The 14,623-nt window shown below is 28.7% G+C and overlaps 1 pseudogene; it reads left to right on the top strand.

The window, feature by feature from the left end:
* Positions 1-14,623, top strand: part of LOC142325679 (dynein heavy chain, cytoplasmic-like) — a 71,784-nt pseudogene that overhangs the window by 32,330 nt on the left and 24,831 nt on the right.

The raw sequence follows: 14,623 nt of genomic DNA, 5'->3' as shown, positions 1-14,623 counted from the left end.
TTTGTTGTTCCTCAAATTTCTTTAGGATTTAGTTCCAACAAGATGGTCCTACACCATATTTTTACCTAGGTGTTTTCGTGTCTTTCCCTGGATGTTGAATCAGACGAGGAGGATCAAACTGCATGGCTATGTAGATCTCCAGATATCATTCCTTTGAACTTCTTTGCTTGGGGATTTATTAAAAGTTGTGTGTACCAAAGAAAAGTTAGAGATTTGGATAATTTAAAACAGAGAATTGTTGAAGCTGTTTGTCTAATAACACGGCAGATGCTCCTAAATACCTGGCAAGAGTTAGATTATCATCTAGATGTCTGTTGAGCTACAAAAGGTGTACACATTGAACTTGACTACCTACATTATAACTTTCTTAGTTGCTGTGTTTATTAAAAAAAATTATTAAATTATATTATCTGGTTTTCTTAATATAAGCTGTTACTTTTAGATACCTTTAGCCTGGATACCGTGTATTTATAGTAGCCAAATGGTTCAGCTTTCTTATCTTTTCTTTTAAGTATACTTATTTTTTAATAACAACGGTACAATAGATGCACTCAAAACTTTTAAACATTTTCAGTTCATTAAATTAACATTATTTGTATTTTATTGTTATACTAACATTAATTGAATTTTGTTTATTATTGAAAACTGTTCTACAGTAGATACTACAGTAGATATCTACTGTATCTACTTCTAAGAGTTTCATTTTGTAGGTTATTGTATTGTTAATAACCTACATTATTGTTATTAACGCTACATTCTGTTTAAACAGGTCCAATATCCACAAAGTAAGAGCTCGAGAATGAGTTTTGTTCGGGATTTACCACCTGTGGCCGGTTCTATTATTTGGGCAACACAGATTGACAGATAATTAACTGCTTATCTTCGTCGAGTTGAAGATGTTCTTGGTAAGAATGAGAATTAATTTTATGATGTGAAAAATTCCATCTCCATTTCCCAATTTGATGACCTAGATTGCTATTAAATATGGACCATTTTATCAGAAAAATAAATTTAAAAATATTCATCATTTTATGAATATAAGTTTGTTTAATTCATGAAAAATAGTTTGTAAATATTGCATGAGACTGAGTTCTGTGTTCTGGGATGTTTACCATGTATTAGCATAGCCACCAGCTTTATGTTGCACAGCTCATTGCAGAGTATATAATGAAATGTTACTTTAGTCATAGTATTGGTAAGTTGCAAATTATGTAGTCAACATTTCTAAGCATACGGTATTCTAGTAAGAAGTATTTTGATCTTTTACTTTTTTAAATAATTAAAAAACTATCTAATAATGTACTATAAGTATATTATTTGGATGAAAATATGAGCTTTGAAATGTATACAAGATTCAAACATTTCCCGGAATTACCTTATAAAGTTTAAAACAGTAATTATAAAAAAAAATTTTGGTTTTATTTTGGCAGCATTCATAATATGAGTTATCTGCATCATGATTAGTGATGAGTTAATTGTGATTAGATCACAATTAACTGCATTTTCCCTGTTTCACATACAACAATATTGGAGAGCTGTTAGTTTTGTATCATGGAGATGTGTCATTGTGTATTTTCTATGATCCAGCTTCAGTTGTTAGAGTGGAAATCAACATTACCTTTATGGTCACAGAAATTTTGTTTAGTTAAGAGACAAAGAGAAAGTTCAGTTGGAAGTTTTTTTTTGATTTGCTGGGCATTATTCTGTACAAGTTCATTCCTGATAGGCAGACAGTGAACAAGAAAATGTATGTCGATATTCTTCTTCATTTGTGGGCAGCTGATCTCAAATTGGGTGCCAGGAATGTTTCTAACAAATTTATAGACTTTTGAAAAGTGATGTAGCTACTGAAAGAAACTGCTTTGAAGGAAATGTGCTGTAAAACTTTTCCATGTAAACAATTTAAAAAAAAAGACAGATTCCAGGAAATGTTTTGAACATACCTCATATTTTTTTACGAAATATGTTTCATTTCTGTAAATAAAACAGTTCTTGTAGTTGTATAAATTTGACCAGAGTTTGTGTAACATTGGCTTTATCTTTTCTTTTATTATATTAATGGTTATCCATTAGTAATGCAATAACTTATAAGTCACAACATATATTTAAATGATACTTGTTACACTGAATATTTTTTTTAACAGAATTTTCACATTGCTCATATTTTTTTCTTTTGTTACTTACATAACCTAACAGTTCAGAAGGATGCCATATGCAAGAACATCCTTTAAACTAGTTTTTAAAAAAAATATGTGAACAGTCTTCATTTTGTAGAGTTATGTTCTTATTGAAGTGCATCGATGACAGCACACATAAATACAGTACTCAAACCTATTTTCTTTACAATATAAATCATGAAATTTCCACAATTAACAAAAGAAACACACTAGTGTCAGCTTGGAAAAGATTTTAGCCTTTCAGCCTACCCCAAAAGCTTGGTTCGTTTCTCTGACAAGTTCAAATTCCAAATATCATTTAATTCATCTTGAGTTATCAGATGATGAAGTTCATGGAAGAGAAATCCGCTTTAAAAGTACGATCATTTTGCTCCTCAGCTTGAATTACAGTGTCTACGTCATATTCCGATTCATCTTCTAAATTTAGAAGTGTTAGAGGATGTGGTACAGATAAGTCCTTACCATAAGGGACTAGCCTTATAGCAGACGACATATTTTGGGTACTGTACTGTGTGTTTGGGTTTACTACATACTCCTTTTAGCTTTGTAATGCAGAATTTACAGTCTGAAAAATGATCTTGTGGTTGACACTACACCATCAATATGAAAAACTCATGTGCTGATTATCCCTAGTCCAGTCTATCAAACATTTCACACAGCTTGAAAGCAGGTGTGAGGCGTCCAGCCCTTATTTTGATCCCTCAGCTTTATAGCCAAAATAAAGTTCATAACATTTTTTAACTAGTGTCTTCAAAATTTGTCATTATTCTTTAAACGCCAAATCGATACACATATAACAGAAAAAATTGTCCAGATTATTTATGCACTTTCTTGGCATATTCATTCGCTAACAACGCTCTTGACACTATCACAAAACAGAATGAGGCCACACTAGAGTGCATACATAGCAAATGTTTAAAAAAATACTTATATAAATACAAAATACTTACATCTTAATTATATGATTCAGAAAACTGCTCTGTGCTGGCATGTCGATACCTACAATTAATGAATCGTCATGCATATTGCCTTCATAATGTTATATTTATACCCCATGTTTTGTTAGAAATTATTTAAAGTATTTTTTCATGTATATAAGTTATTCCTAAAAAAAATAAGTAGTTTCTGCAAAAGTAATTCTTAAAAAATGTTTTATCACACAAATCTAGAAATTCCAATTGCATTTTTGAATTCAACGTAAAATGTTACATTAGTAACAATAAAACTTTCATGTGCCAACGATTGAATTTATTAGTTAGTATAATGTATTATTGTTAAAAGTGGCAATATGGTACCAATGGATAGATGTTACACTTTATTTAAAATATTTTGAGTATTATTTCTTAGTAATGCACAAAACTGCTGAAATATATTACTGATGTAATTAACATAAACTGTTAGTATGAAAAGCACCTGAAGTGAATAATTAGACTCTATAGAATTACTGTCTGAAGTGTAACAGTGTAGATATGTATGTTGGTTTATATATATATATATATATATATATATATATATCATCCAATGATAATTGTTTTAAATTTTTTTATTGTTAACAGGAAAAGGTTGGCAAAACCACATAGAAGGTCAAAAATTAAAAGCAGATGGTGACAGCTTTAGGCTAAAATGAAATACACTAGATATATTTGAAGATTGTGCTCGTAAAGTTCAGCAAAGGAATCTAGGAGTTTCTGGTCGCATATTTGCAATTGAAATTACTCGTTCACGTACTGGCAGAGGAAATGTATTAAAACTCAGAGTAAGTTATACCTTCAATTTTTTTTTTTTACGATGGATTCTAAATTTATATATTAAAATACTATAGTATTCACCATTGCTTATTAATTGTAAAAATAACATAAAACATTGTAAATATATTTATCTGTAATTACTTACATTTACATATTAACATGGATAGATTACTCAGAATTAGTCTTTAATACCCATTGTGTATTTTCTTAAATAGGTTAAAAATTACTAAAATCATTTTGGAACTGTTGGCCAGCAAGGAAGGTTTTAAGACACAAACACAGGACAGTCATTTAGTGCAAGGTCTGGGCTGTAGAGGGGGATAATCAAACTGTTTCCAGCTAAAGATTGTGAGGAGATGTGTTGTGGTGGTAGCATATGGGCAAGCATTGTTGTGAATCAACATAATATCCTGAGTAAGCAATCCACAGTAATTGTTCTGGATTGCATGACAGTCTTTTCAGTGTTTCACTACAGACATCTTTACTGATTATAAAGCCTTGCGGCAAGGAGTTGACAAGTAAAACTTTTTTTGTCATTGTGACAAAGTGATCTTCCAGGCTGGCATTTTGTCTTTTTGTACAATAAAATTCTGGCATTTGGTCTTTCTGCACAATGAAGTTCTTATTCCAAAGATTGTGGTTTTTCTTTTAGATATTATATACATCACCATTAGTGACTATACGACTCAACAAGTCATCTTGTTCTCTGTACCTAGTCAAAAATTCCAATGTGTTGCCCATCTGTTATCATAAGCATCTTAGATACCCAGTGATTATGTGACTCAGTACAGCCCAGCAGGCATATATTTTTCAATAATTCAATATTTTGTATGAACATGAATGTGCAATTTCAGAAAAATTCATGGAAGAGATGAGAGGTTAATCTGTTCTCTTTGTTTTATTAATTGCGCGCATCAAATAGTCAGAAATCAAAGATGATCGCCTGCTCCATTCAACTTTGTGTGTGTTATCTCATCCTTCATTTAACAATCATACCCATTGCACTCATTACATCTTTTCCATAAATGCCACAATCAGTTTAATGTTCCTTGCGTTTAAAATTGATCAGAGATCGAATGTGACCTAAATGTATACTAAGAAACTTACAGGGGCTAGACAGCTGAATAAAGAATGGTATCAATCATCTTCTAACATATCAGTCGACTCAGCACACATGCCTAGAATCGTGATTATAGCACTGTGGTGCCAATATTTAGAAATATGACTTTATTATTATTATTAGTATTATTTGTTTATATATTTAATTTCTAATTTTAGGTAAACTTTCTACCAGAAATAATTACACTATCAAAAGAAGTTCGTAATTTAAAAAATCTTGGATTCTGTGTTCCACTTGCTATTGTTAACAAGGCTCACCAGGCTAATCAGTTGTATCCATTTGCTATTTCATTGATAGAAAGTGTACGAACTTATGAACGAACTCTAGAAAAGGTATGTGTGGTTTATTTTTGTGATTAGCGATTTATTTTGGTTAATTTTTTAAATATTTTTTTTTTTTTACAGAGTTATTTTGCATAATTAGAAATTATATAGAATTATTTTGCATATGTTTTTATTCATGAATTTACATAATTACCATGATTGTTTTTTCAAAGTTTGTTTAACTTGTATGTGTTTGACTGTTCTTTTTAAGTAACTATAGTTTAGAATTTTAAAATTGAATGATTTAAAAAAAGGACTGTGACAATATTTTTTTTTATTGAGATTTTCGTGAATGTGATGTACTTTGTTTTTGATTAAAATAATCTTTTATTTGACTTTTTTGTACTAATCTCTTTGTATTCTACTTGTTATTTCAGTAGTATTTTTCTAAATTTGTGTGTGTGTGTGTGTGTTTGTCAATATTACTTTTGATTGTATTTTCAGTCATAAATCAGTTTTATTTATATGTTGATTTATAAATTAAATGAATTATTTATCTGTTATTCATTAAAAATGTTTTAAGGAAGTTTGTGAATACTGAGGTAAGAAAATATAGTCTTAAATGTAATCTTAAATGCTGCTATCTGTGTTACTGTAATCTGGTATGATATGTTCAAAAATTTTAAATATGATTTGAACCTAGTTAAGATTGATATTAGTTAATGAATGCAGTTGCATTACATTATTATTGTGTAGTACTGAAGTCTCTTATGAGTATGTAACCAAGGGTGTTGTGATAATGCTCAGGTCATTTGCTACTTTAATTGAAAAGACTTTATGAATATGTTCACCTTTTATCTAAATAAGAATTTTTCTGGAGCAAATGGATTGAGTTATGAGGTTCTTTTTTATTTTATGTAGGAGGTATTGTTTTCACTTTTTCATAGTTTCATTATTTTGATAATTAGAGCATTATGATAAATATCTTAATGTCATTGTAACATTTAAAGTATTTTTTTAAGTGGATATTCAAGAAAATTAGTTGGAAAAAAGTTTTCAAACTTTCCAGAGAGTCATACCCTGTTCTGATTAGCAGTTACTTTATTGTGTTTCAATACATTCTTTTTCAGTTTTTTATCAAAATGAAAAGTTAGTTTCTGTTTCTTGTAACCAGTTTTTTTCATCTCATGGCAGTGATTTTTGGTATTTTCATTTTGATTGATTTTTCTATAACCATTATACTTCTTCTCCCAGAATTATAGTACTTATCACTCTTTCTTTCTTCCTATTTGTCTTAATTCAAATCTTTGAATTGCTTTACAGTACTTAAAACATTTTGTTGTCTCATGTATTCTTTGACTTGGATTTTTGTGAAATAAATCCATAAACTGTTCCATTAAATTTTTAGTTAAATTTATTGTATTTTATTAAACTGTCTCTATGATGATGTATTCAATTTTTTTTTTGCAATATTTGTAAAATTTTTTATTAATTAATACTCCAGTACTCTATGCTGGTTTTTAATTCATTCGGAAAGAAAACAGGATATGTTCAATTTTTCTTCTGTTTAATAAAGTCATCCTTTCATTAGTATTAGTTTATTTTAATTTTTGCACTGATGATAACATTAACATAGACAGATATTGTTAGATGTAATCTAAATTTCTAGTGAAGAAAAACGTAGAAATGAAAAATAACATTGTTAGATAAATTAATGGAATAATAAATGTGCTAAATAAATAAATGCTAATTTAAAAAGAAATAATTGTCAGAACATTCAGTGAAACTGCATGTGTGTGTGTCTAGCGTTTATTAAGTATAGGAATCAGTAAGAGAGGGATAGTTTGTTTTTACCATTAAAATTTTTGACTGTATAGTGATCCTAGAAAATTGAGCTTCTGATGAAAGTACTACTTAAGTTATTTAAATTCCAAAATTTTAAATCAGTTGAAATAGGGGTTGGGGAGTATCCAACATTATTTCTTAACAATTTTCACCTCATATCTAAAAAATTTGTTGACTAAAGAAATTGAAATTTTCACTAAGTTTTGGGTTATATGTAGCCGTATATATCCCAGTTTTGGCCAGATTTTGACCCCATCAGACAAGAGTCATCTTATTACCCATATATTTTTCTTGCTATATTTTTCCTCCCTACAGGCTGTTCTGAAAGGCCAAATTAAGGGGCTGATTCAGAAAATCAACAGTAAACAGAAATGTTCGTTTGGACAAAACCCTTAATCTAGCTCTATTTTTCCTCTACTTGCAAATTTGTTTTTTCAATAAAAATTTATATCTTTGGAATGGATGAAAATATTTTAATGAAATTTGGTATTTGTGAACTCAACACAAATTTTCTGCAAAATATATACATTTAAAAATTTTACCTTTGAAAATTCCAAAATAGCAGCTATTAAATTTTAAAAAAAAATTAATTTAAAAAATTGAAACTAATGCATTTATATATAAAACTATTATTTATGAATTCAACTTTTTTAATCCAAAAATTATTTTATCAAATAATGTTATCAGATGAATTGTTGATTATCTAAATATTGTTGGAGAATGCATGTTTGAATTTATATTTGAGATTTGTAACTTCACATTTGTATCATTCATACTTTATCAGTTGTATCTTCACAACAAAGAGCTCTATATACCAATTTTTATGGTTAGTTGTAATTGGCTTCATTTTCTTCTCATGTTAATTATTTTACACAGCATAGACTTAGTTATATAATCTATACAGATAATAATAGTATGATTATTGGTAGGTCATATTCACAAATAAAGCCCATCAGGGCTAACATCATAAGGTCATATTCACAATTATGAGACAGTTTTGTCAAAATTTTATGTGGTTTACCTTGTAGGAAACAAGACTACAAAGAAAAAAATTAGTAGGTTAGAAAATATTGTGATGTTAATTATTATTGATTGAAAAGTTGCTGCTTGTACTTTTTTAATAGATAAAAATTGATGTTGAACCATACTCTTAATAATTTTGTTTCAAACTTTTTTTTATAAAGGATTTAGGACATATTCAAAGAAGCCTACCTTTTTTTCTCTATGTAAAATTTGAATGTACGCCTTTCTTGGTTGTTACGAATCTGTGTTGGTTAGAATTTGATTGAGTTTTATGATTATGTAAGTAGGGATAAAAGATGTATTTAGAGATTGTGTTGACGTAAACTTAATATTGCTGTGCATCTCTTTAACTGATTCTTTGTTTTTGGAGATGATTTAGATCGGGTTTCTTTACAAGAAGAATTTGAGTTTTAATATCTACATAATAGAAATCATCTGAGAATTTTTATAGATGATGTCTGATTATATAACTTTATGATCAAGTGTTGTATCTGAAGCTTTGCTTACTTTTTTCAAGTAATGTTCTGATATTATTTATAACTTTTATAATTATTATGATTGATTAGTTTATTATTATATCAGTGAGTAAAATTTTCTATTAATATTTTGATTTTAATTAAAATTATATTTAGTTAAACTTTTGTAACTCAAAAGTTAAATAAAAACATTTAAGTTAATAAAATTTCAATTTTTTATAATACTGCTAAAGTTTTTTTTTGTAAAGTTTTATAATATTGCCCAGTGATACAGTATTGTTCCATAATATTGCCCAGTGATACAGTATTGTTCCACAGGTCTAATTTGTAATGAGAAACTTTATATAGAGTACTATACAAGTGAAAATTTTGTATACTAAAACTTTACTGTTCTCGTCTTTGTTGGGCAGTCAATAGATTTCTTGTATACATGTAAAATACAGTAACACAGAAAAACACAAAAGAAAAAATGTTGTAAGTTATATTGTATTCCATAACAAATACAGTGACTATGAAGAGACTCAGCTTTAAATGATTTGTATCAGGTAAACAAATTAATGGAACTGAACTATGTGCAGTCATTTTTTGTTATACTCTGCCTATGATGATATCTTGTATTGAAAAACAAATACATAAATTTAAAAAAAATGTTTGTTAAACTTCATTAGAGCAAGAAACAAGCCAGACTATACATGCATATTTTTTTCATTGCCAACTTCTCCAAAGAAGCAGCTCCCCAAGTACACAAATCCCAGCAATTAATGATACAAGGAAATCAAAATTTTTTCATAGTAAAATTAACTGTGTATTCATTTCAGAAGTTTATTGATAATATTTGTATCTTACTAAACACTTAGATGGAATTAAATATTAAGTTTTAGTTCCAAAAAAATTTGAGTTAGCTGTTTATTATATTTATACATCAGGAAGTTTTACTTTATAAAGAGAAGAGAGAGAAGTAAAATAGATTGAATAATCGAGGTTTGAGTTGATGAAATTTGAATTTTACATACACATACAGATACATATGTGTGCGAATACAGGCACGTGCCCGCACACATACACACACACACACACACATACACACACACACCACATTCACTCATTTACTCACTCACTTTGGCCTACATTATTTGAAAAGCTGATATCAATCAAAATATAAAATATACTATTATTTATAAATATCTACTTTTGTATAAAATTAAATTACTTGTAAATTAGTTACGGTAGTGTAAATACAGTGAAACCTTAATAGTATTTATGAATCAATTTTTGGTTTATAATTCTTTGTTGTGTTTTATTTTGTTGGGATAATCTTTGATTAATTTGGTTTTAATAAAATTCTTTAATTATTTGTGATTTTAATGTAGTAACTAAAGTTCATCCATGATAGGCTTGGCTTACAAAATAAACTTTTTCAAAATTATTTCACTTATGTATACAAGGTAATCAAATTTATCTCTTTCAAATTAGTACATTCCATTTTTAATGGACTACTCCCAGCATTTTTCCATTCTTCATGCATTCTAGTTGTATGGAATAGCCTGCACATTCTGTAGCAGATATTTTTAATTTTATTCCATGATCTGGAAATGGCATCCTTTCATGATGGTTTTCATTTTTGGGAATGGAAAGATGTCTGCAGGTGGTAAATCAGGCAAATACAAGGCAGTAAGATGTGACAGTTCTGTTATGGTTTGCCAAAAACTCCAAACTAAAGAACAGTTAGTGCACAATAACATTTTTATTTTTCAACATCTATGCTTTGTTTCTCTATGCTTTAGGCCTCTTCTTTTTCACTTATTTTCTCTAATTTCACATTACTTTGAAACAAAATCCTTTAATGATGTTTTGACCACATAGAATGCACTCATAATGAATAACACTGTTCCAATCACAAAAGATGACTAACATCATCATCTCATGTTTGAGAGGTTTTGACGTGCTTGATTTTAAATGCTGATAACAATCATAACACTATGTATGACTCAAACATACTTCCTCATAAGTGTCTTGTTACATTTTCAGAGTTTCTTTAAGTGTCTAAACAATTTGAATCAAAATTTCTCATAAATGTATCGCTTTTCAAAAAAAACTGTATTTTCTATTAGTCAAAAAATTGCCACGAGCATAAACACATCATTGGTGCTTGTGGAGTGAAAATTAAGTAAATTTTTTAAAAAAGACTTAGAATAATTGCAAAAAGCCTTGTCAGAATTCTGAAAAATCCAACTTCAAAGTGCCACTAGCAGGATAGGTCGTATCTGTAAGTTGGTGTAATGTAGGAAAACAAAATTTTTATTAAGTAATTGTTATTTTCTAACTTTTTTTATTAACCTACATACATTTCATTATAAATGAATTAGTATAGGTGAAGTAAATTAGATTTTTTTACTCCACGATTTTGATTAGTAAACAAAGGTATGTTTGAATTAAATAAATCTTTTCCTTCAAAATTTTTCATTTACGGTTTGCAGTTTTCGATTTTCATCACTTGTCTTGAGAAACATTTGTATCATTTATACCTTGAAGTACATTGTATATCAGTGATATAATAAATTGAAAAGAGTAACAATAAAAATTTGAAACTGCTTCATATGTAATGGAAGTAGAGCTGCTTGTAGCATTTGTTTAAGTCAGAGAAATATTACCACTTTTCCTAACAATTCAGTTATTTCTATAGAAAAGATCGATATAGTTGTTAGTGTGCTAAAAGAGCCCTGAGATCTTAATTATATATTGCAGACCTTCCACACAAATGAATGACCCAAAAAACAACTTCATACCTGATTGTTACCAATTTTTGAGATAATAAATTGTGGCACTGATTTGCAACATGTTATAGATATTTTTACTTTATAAACTAATAGTACATTTTATGTAAATAATAGTTTTGATGTTTAAATACTTATTTGATTTAAATAAATAGGGTTTCACTGTATACTATAATAATTAAGAATTATTATATTATTGTTTTGTTTTTTTTTTATAAACAGCTTACAAACAGGAGTTCTCCTCCTAGCCCTTCATTCAAGGTAGAAATCGCTGCAGTAATTGTATCGCTCGTGCCTTTATTTTTCTAACCTATTGTCCCTAACCTGTTTTAATGTCGCCTGCTCGTTTTTTGCAAGCTTGCTCATTTGCTCGCTTGCTCGCTGCTGTCTCTTTCCTTCTTTCTCTTTTACTGTTGCTGATGATATACGGCTGGTTTCTTAATGCTTCGCTTGTCAATGTCTGTTATCTTCACTATAATATTATTCTATTTATATATATTTCTATTTTCCCATTCTTCTGTATTTTTTTACTGTGTTATGTATTATTACTTTCTCCTTTTTACTTGTTTTTTCTTTTAGAAATATGTTTTAATTTTATTAAAATAATATTTAGTAACCAGGTTACAATTTGTATAATTTTTTAATTTTTAATTTCTATATGAATTTATTAATGAAAGTGTTTGTATGGAGTGATACTGCATTAAGTTTATTATATATTGCAATGAAATCTGTATTTAAGTATTTAATATTTGTAGTTTCTATCTTCAGGTTTTTCTTAAACTCATAATTCTGCAATTTTTTAAGATATTTTAAATTCAAATGCTGTCTCACATGGTTCTGGTAGTTAATATTTGATAAATGATGATAAATTTTACATTGGGTTATTGTATATGTGTACTACTTTTGAAGCATGTAGTAAAAAAGGAATGAAATGTAACTTATAGTTGTTGGAAACTTGCTTTCAGTTAAACTTTATGGAGTGTGTAATTCATTCTGATACCAGTTGTTTAGAGGCATTTTTTTACAATGAGTGGCTGACACTTAACAGTAGACTGCACTGCATTAATTAAAGGTACTACATTATAAATATGTTGTAACGAATACACAACCATGTCAGTGAAGAGTTTGTCGGTTTGGCAAGATTGAATGACTACGATGAGTTCAATAAAAAGCACATAGAGGCTGAAAAACTGAAGTTGGCTAAAGAGACTATAAAGTTTATGAAAGGTGCAATCGCACCACTTAAAAGAAAAATTGAAAACTTTGTAGATGATGAGATAAGTAACTGGGTTACTGAAGATCTCATGAAAGCTACCATTGCGACATAAGTAGAAAATAAAGTGCAAGAGATTAAATTGATTATCGCAGAAATGATTCGCAAAAACGAAATAACAAAATAAAAATAAAAATATCATTCATCAAAATAATATTTATAAAGTATTAGTTTTGCGTTATTAACTTTTTAATATAGATATTTAAAAAAATGTTTGAAATGGAAGTTAAAATTAAGAAACTGAGTAATTTTGTTGATTTTCCCAAATATGCTACTGAACAAACCGCAGGTTTAGAATTAATTTCAGCAATTGATAAACTTTTAAAAGTCGGCGAAATAACTCAACCCAACTGTTATCGCTATATCTTTACCAAAAAATTTCAAAGCGCAAATAAGACCCAGATTAAGTTTGACGGCTAAATTGCTAAATTGCACCGCTTATTGCAGTGAAATTAAAGTCATCCTTATTAATTTGGGCAATAAAGATTTTATGGTACAAAGGGGTATGAGAATCATGAAAATGGTAATTTCAAAATACAAACGTATATCGTGGATTGAAAGTTAAAAACTCAATGAAACTGAACGTAATTGTCACAGTTTTGGCTTGACTGGTTTAGTATAATTACCTGCAAAATAATCTTTTTCATTTATAATTTTATTGTGTTGTTTTGCTTTGTATGAAATTAATTTGGGGTGGGAATTCCCACCACCTAATTTAGATACATTAAGAATCAATAATCCTGTAAATGTTGTCATTAAGGCTTGTTATTTATTGTAAAAATTACTTTATATGAAATATTTTGTTGGTTTGGATCTGAGCCGACTAAAGAATATCCTGACTTTTACACCAATAATGTATTGGAATGAAAATAAATTTTTTTTAATATATAAGTTCGAAGATGAAAAATACGAAAAAAGGTCGTGATATTATCGGTTCTGTAGTCAGTAAGGTTGTAGATAAACTATTTGAGGTCCATATTTCAGGTTGTGATTATTGTGGTCTGGGTACGAAATTAGATAAGAGAGTGAAGCGCGGCGACATAAGTATCAATAAATTGGATGAGGGTTGTAAACTACACGATATAACTTATTCAAAATATTCAGATAATAAAACTGAATCTGTAGCCGATAAAGCACTAGCCAAAAGAGCTTGGGAACATGTGATCACCCCGGATAGTAGTTTAACTGAAAGAGCGGCAGCTTATGCTGTAAGTAACGTGATGAAACTAAAATTTAAATTTGGCAGTAAATTGAAACTAAAAAGGAATAGCAGATTAAAATAAAGAAAGGCGGCGGTACTGCTAAGAAAAAAGCTGCTAATGAAAGTAAAAAAAAAGTAATATATTCAATACTGTAACGCACTTTATATGATTACTAATTGGTTGAATATGCAAAACAGTTGAAAATTCTACATTTTAGAGGTATTTTTATGTTAGATTGCTTTACCGAAAGCGAATAAAATATTCATATTTGTTTTATTTTTTGCGCTATTATCGATTAATGGTACTAGTTTGGTGATTAAAGATACACATTTCCTGCCAATCGATCTTTCAAAAGGACAATATAAAATCAGTTTTCAATGGTTGATGACAGGCAACAGTATTGCAAATGTCAAAGAAAATAAAAACAATCAATTATGTTTCACGTTTGATGAAAATGTGAAAAAACATGAAAACAATAAGTATGTGCTAACTAAAAAACATTACATAACTGTACTGATGGGCAGTTATCAGGTTGAAGGTATCAGTATTGAGTGAAGAAAGCATTAAAAAGTTAGAACCTCTAGGGCTTGAAATCATTCGAGGAAAATTAAAATCTGTCCGTGGCTAAAATTAATACATTATTGAAATTGAAAATTAATTCTTGCTTTATAGATTCTATAATGAATCATTTAAGTGTTGAAAAAAATAAACTTTGAGGTGAA

This window comes from Lycorma delicatula, chromosome 5 (assembly GCF_047948215.1).
Source record: "Lycorma delicatula isolate Av1 chromosome 5, ASM4794821v1, whole genome shotgun sequence".
NCBI lineage: Eukaryota > Metazoa > Arthropoda > Insecta > Hemiptera > Fulgoridae > Lycorma > Lycorma delicatula.
This window is presented reverse-complemented; position numbering and strand designations above follow the sequence as displayed.